The following is a 6,607-nucleotide window of genomic DNA, read 5'->3' on the forward strand; positions in this document are numbered from 1 at the left end:
TATTTGCATTGAGTGGAACCCCTTTTATTTCTGACCAGCTCACAGATTATGAAGATGGCTTCTGGGGCTGATACTATAGGTAGGCAGAAGAAGTGGGGTGATATATATCTGCCTGCTAGTCCCAGTTCCCTGGTGGGGGTATAGCTTGGTCACTAGTCATTTGGCCTGCACTGGTGGCTTATGCCAAGGCAAGCAATATTGATGCAGCCCCCCCCCCGCCCCATGGAAAGGTTGTATCAAGCCCCCTAGGGGAGCAGCCTGGGCATTGTTAAAAAGGCAACATTTTTAACAATCGAGCTATACAGATTATTAATCAAGGGGAAATTGGCCAGGAGCAAGTTTTGGGGTTTGCATTAAAAGGAATGTGCCTTTAAATATTACATATACACTGTTTTACTTTAAATTTCCACCAAAACCTCGCTTGCACCATCCAGCCAATCCACTGCCAGAAATTACTTTCCCATTCTGTTCAGTCGATCACTTTGCTCTGTAGGAGGCCAGCCAATCAGCAGGCAGGTGAACCTGACAGGGAACTGCAGTTATGTGCACTCTGTGATTGGGTACAGTATATTAGCCATGCTCCCTGCTCATTTGTACCGCTGGCATGGACCAGTGAGAAACACCTAAGCCTGGGGAGCCATCGGGAAGGAAAGGGAGCTAGTCCCTTCCCCACAAGGAGAGGTTTGCAGTGGGGAGCCTGGAAACTGCCCAGGGAGCGTCTGAAAACAGCGAACCCAGGCAGAGGCGCAGGGCGGGAGAAAAGCGAGAAGGGGCTGTACCAATGCGTGAGCACTAGCAGGGAGTAGGCCGCCCCCTCCCGTGGCCTCTGCACTGACAGCTCCCCGGCGCTTGTCTGCCAAACAGCAAAGCTCAGGAGCCAGGGAGTGTGTACAAAGCTTCAACTCTCCAGTGTAGAGATTCCTGCTTATCAATAAGTGCAATTTTCTTCCGATTTTCCCCTCATGTGCCTGAAAGTACAAATAATGTGCAGGGACCGTGTTATTAAATGTATTTGCACAGAATATTATATTGATTTTTGGCCTATTAGCTGGTGATATAGCTATGAATTGTCATCACCTCACTACAGATGCCCTGGAACTGCTGAGGATTCTGGGGACAGCTTTGTGTGATTGTGGATCAGAAAGAATTTCCTCAGGGAGGGGTATTACAGTTCAGTCTGTCCTGACCCTGCACCATTTTATAGTGTACCTGCACTTCCATATAGCAAGGGTTGCCACCTTTTCTGGAAAAAAATACCGGCCTTCCTATATATTAAACTTTTTTCTCTATTAATAACGATGGGATCAACAACCTGGCAACCATCACTGGCAAGCCTACATATAGCAGAGGCACAGATCTGGTGCAGTTGCAGAAGAAGCCAATATTGCTGACAGGACATCTGCCTCTTCTCCCCAGGTTGCCCTGCAGTTTTGTCACATGACTCATTAAAACTTGCGTATTAAAAAAAAAACTCCATACCTCCCAACTGTCAATTCTTTTGACCCTCTTTTTATTTCCAAAATGTTGGGAGGTATGCAACTCCTCAGTGACTAATATCCTTACAATAATACCAAAAACCATGGATATCCTGTAAATTTCAGTATAAATGGTGCTGTCCTTTCTGTCGCATGACTCACCGAGACTTGTGTATTATAATAAATAAAGTACCCCCTGTTGCAAAATATGAAGTAGAAGTCACCTCAGAGTTCCATGACCTGTATAAAAGCACTCGGCCGATATGGTCATGGAACTCTTCTGTAACTTATAATATCCATATATCTTACAATAGAGGGTACTTTATTACATTATCCCTTCTAATATATGAGTGATACTAAGAGTTCCCTGTATAATTCAGTCTGCAGTATTCTACCTTAAGATTATAACAGCACCCCTCAGTGGGGCTCATTTATAAACAGTGGGCAAATTTGCACCTGGGCAGTTACCAATGACAACCTGTAAGGATCTGCTGTCACGTCCTTTCCGGCGCAGGCGCGCCCATCGGGGAACCGATGCGCGTCGGTGCGCAGCGTTGGACGCCGGCGCGAAGGCGCCGGCGACGGTCGCCGACGCATGGGCGTCAGCGACGGACGCCGATGACGGACGCACTGACGTCAGCTGTGCGACGCCAGCGTGATGACGCCAGTTTGGCGCCAAATAAGCGCTATTTAATCCTAACTTGAACTGTGACTCTTTGCCTGGTTATTAGGTTGTTTGACTGAAACCCTACCATTGAATTCTACTGATCTTTTGTGTTTGACCTCAGCCTGTTCCCGGATTGCCTATTGCCGCCTGCCTTGATCTTCTTGCCTGACTTCGTTACGACTCTTCGCTGCCTGCCCCGACCTCGGCCTGTCTGACTTCGCTTTGCCTGAACCCTCTGTACTTCGCTTCGGTTAGTCTCATTGGCTACTCGTCACTTCACTTCTCCCTGTTCCACTCCAGGTGGGTTAGTGTTGTGCGAGGCGCTTGTGGGTTCGTACGCTACAAGTTCCGGCTCCTTCCTCGTTGGATCAGACGGTAAGCCTGACAGTATAACCAGGCCATGGATCCAACCGAAGGGGCTTCTCCATTTGCTGTCCTGACGCAACAACTGTCATCTTTAACTCAAGCCGTTCGAGAGCTACAGAGCGGTTACGCCCAGCTTCAGGAACACGTCAGAGCACATCCTCCGGCTGCAACCCCTTCCTCCGATGCAGCATCCTCTTCTTCTGCTCCAGCTGAAGTACAGGTGATCACTTCCGAAATTTCGGAGCCGAAAGTCGCTTTCCCTGAAAAGTTTGCTGGGGACCGGAAGTTATTTCGCAATTTTAGGAGCAGCTGCAAGTTGTTATTTTCGCTTAAACCCCACACCTATCCAAATGAACAGACACGAGTGGGGGTTGTCATTTCCTTCCTGACTGGCGAGCCCCAGACGTGGGCCTTCCGTCTGTTGGATCGGCAAAGTCCTGTTTTGGCCACAGTGGACTCTTTCTTTGATGCCATGGCAGTGGTCTATGATGACCCACACAGAACCTCTACTGCCGAAGCCGCCTTACATGCCCTGAAGCAAGGTACCCGTCCTGTCGAGGACTACACTCTGGAGTTTCGCCAGTGGGCTGAGGATACGGAATGGAATCCTGCAGCTCTGAAGAACCGCTATCGTCTGGGCCTTTCGGCTGAATTAAAGAATGAGTTGGCCCGTATAGGCATTCCTGACACCTTGGAAGAGCTTATCCTTATATCCATTCAGTTGGATCAAAGACTGAGAGAACGTAGGGAGGAGGAAAAGGCTGAAAAGGCTGGTCTTGTGTCACCTACTTGGCTCTTACCTTCTGCTCCACCTCCGATCCGTATGCCTCCTATGATGTCATCTACGGTCCCTACAGCCACTATCAGTACTGCCCCAGAGCCGATGCAGATTGGAGCCATTAGGTCTGCTTTAACCCCTGAAGAACGTCTCCGACGCCGCAGGCTTAATCTTTGCCTATACTGTGGTCAAGCGGGCCATCTTCTTCGGAATTGTCCGACCCGTCCCTCGGGTAAGGAGACTTATGAAAAAGACTCTAATAGTTGCAACTTTTCTGTGTCTCTACTCACAATTTCTCTATCCTTGCAGTGGGGAGACAAGGTGGTGGATCTCCAGGCAATACTTGATTCCGGGGCAAGTGGGTGCTTCTTGGACCGAGAAGTTGCTCTTCAGTTCCAAATTCCTCTCCAATCCAAGAAGAACCCCATAGCACTTCGTGTGGCGGATGGTTCACTAATCACTTCGGGTCCTGTGGTTCAAGAGACTGCTGCACTTTTTGTTGTAATTAATAAAATTCATGCTGAAGTAATGAATTTTGATGTGGTGACGTCTCCATTATTCCCTATCATTTTAGGGTTACCCTGGCTACAGAGACATAATCCTTTTATCAATTGGGCCACGGGCGGTGTAACATTTTCTTCTGAATTGTGCCTTTCTAAATGTACATTAGAGAATGCGTCTTCTTCAATCAAGGTTTGTTCCCTTTCTCCTTCTTCTGAAATTCATGATCTACTTCCTCTGGCGTATTGGGAATTCTCTGATGTCTTCAACAAGAGAGGGGCCGATAGGCTTCCACCCCATCGCATTTATGATTGTCCCATTAATCTTCTTCCAGGAGCTCAAATCCCCTTTGGACGTATTTATCCTTTAACTGAGCCTGAACTCTTGGAATTACGCAGTTATTTAGATGAAAATTTAGCCAAGGGATTTATCCGACAATCTTCTTCTCCTGCCGGAGCTGGGATATTCTTCGTTGAAAAGAAAGATCGTTCTTTGAGACCGTGTATCGATTATAGAGACTTAAATAAGATCACGGTCAAGAATCGTTACCCTCTTCCTCTTATTCCAGAGTTGTTCCAACGATTTAAGGAGGCCAAGATTTTCTCTAAGCTTGATCTTCGAGGGGCCTATAACTTAGTTAGAATTCGGGAAGGGGACGAATGGAAGACGGCGTTCCGTACCCGTTATGGTCACTTTGAATATCTCGTCATGCCATTCGGACTTTGTAATGCCCCCGCAACGTTCCAGCATTTTGTCAACGATGTCTTTCGAGACTTTCTTGATATTTTCGTCATCATTTATCTGGACGATATTCTAATTTTTTCTAATTCTTTGGAAGAGCATAGATTACATGTGAAGAAAGTTCTTGCCCGCCTCCGTACTCACCAGCTCTATGCCAAGGTCGAGAAATGTGTTTTTGAACAGACATCTGTGGACTTTTTGGGATTTTTTATTTCCCCTTTAGGAATTCAAATGGATTCTAAGAAGATCTCTGCAATTATTGATTGGCCGATTCCCTCCTCTAAGAAAGCTGTTCAACGCTTCATTGGATTCGCAAACTTTTATAGGAAATTCATTAAGAATTTTTCTCGAATTATTTTACCAATAACGGAACTCACACGTTGTAATCAAAGATTCTCTTGGTCACCAGAGGCTCAGATGGCTTTTGAGAGATTGAAGAAACTCTTCACGTCGGCTCCAATTCTTCGTCATCCAGACTTGGCTCTTCCATTTACGTTAGAGGTCGATGCCTCGGAAAATGCTGTGGGCGCTGTCTTATCACAGAGGTCTGGGATTCAAGAAGAACTCCATCCAGTTGCTTTCTTTTCACGTAAATTGACTAAATGTGAATGTAACTATGATGTGGCAGATCGTGAATTACTTGCTATTAAACTGGCATTAGAAGAGTGGAGGTATCTCCTCGAAGGGTCCAAACACCCAATTCTCATCTTTACTGATCATAGGAATTTGGAGTACCTGCGTTCCGCCAAGAGACTAAGACCTAGACAAGCAAGATGGGCCCTTTTCTTCATGCGATTTAACTTCCACCTCACCTACCGGCCCGGGTCAAAGAATGTCAAGGCAGATGCTCTTTCCCGCATGTTCTCCTCTGACGATGAGATTCTCTCTTCTCCTGAGACAATTCTAAACTCAAATAACTTTCTTTTATTACAGTCTGTTCTTGTGGATCAAATTAAAGATGCATCTAGAACTGTTTGTGAACCCTCTCTCGTGCCCAAAGAAGGGTTTCTTCTTCACGAAGGGAAAATCTTTGTTCCTGAACAGATGCGGTTGGAGGTTCTTAAGAGCATTCACGATTCTAAACTGGCAGGTCACCCAGGTATTAAGAAGACTATTATTTCTGCTAAAAGACTGTTTTGGTGGCCTGGGATGACTAAGGACTGTTCGAAATTTGTCTCTTCCTGTGAAGTCTGTACCAGGTCCAAGGATTCTCATGTTCGTCCTATTGGCCTCCTGCAACCCCTTCCAGTTCCTTCTCGTCCTTGGGGCTCAGTGTCTATGGACTTTATTTCTGACTTACCACCCTCCTCTGATTGCTCCGCTATTGTTGTTTTCATTGACCGCCTGACCAAGATGGCTCATTTTAAATCCCTGCCTGGACTTCCTTCTGCCCCTGAGACAGCTGATTGTTTTATCAAGGAAGTAGTAAGACTTCATGGCCTTCCAGATGAGGTAGTATCCGATCGTGGTCCACAGTTTACATCTCAATTTTGGAAAGCTTTATGTGGTGCTCTTAAAATTTCTGTGTCACTTTCATCGGCTTTTCATCCTCAAACCAATGGCCAGACGGAGCGAACAAATCAGACTCTTGAGCAGTATCTGAGATGTTACTCATCGTATCTCCAGGATGATTGGGTTAATCTCCTTCCTCTAGCGGAATTTGCCTATAATAATGCCCAACATTCCTCAATCAATCAGTCCCCCTTCTTCGCAAATTACGGTCTTCATCCTGTCACCTTCCCTTCTTCCATTGTTTCCGATATTCTTGTTCCTGCAGTCAAGGATCGGTTAAACTTCCTGGCGGATAATTTTTTGAAACTCCAGAGGAACATGAGGAGAGCGCAACAGAATTTCAAGAGCTATGCAGACAAGAAGCGAAGAAGTGATCCAGAGTTTAAGGTGGGGGACCGCGTTTGGTTATCTACTATTAATCTCAAGTTGTCTTGCCCCAGTAAGAAGTTGGGCCAACGGTTCTTGGGTCCTTTTCTTATTACTCGGCAGATTAATCCTGTGGCCTTTCAACTCAAACTCCCGGCTACCTGGCGTATTCATCCAGTTTTTCATTCTGCTCTACTAAAA

The sequence above is a fragment of the Xenopus laevis genome, chromosome 9_10L, assembly GCF_017654675.1.
Source record: "Xenopus laevis strain J_2021 chromosome 9_10L, Xenopus_laevis_v10.1, whole genome shotgun sequence".
Lineage (NCBI taxonomy): Eukaryota > Metazoa > Chordata > Amphibia > Anura > Pipidae > Xenopus > Xenopus laevis.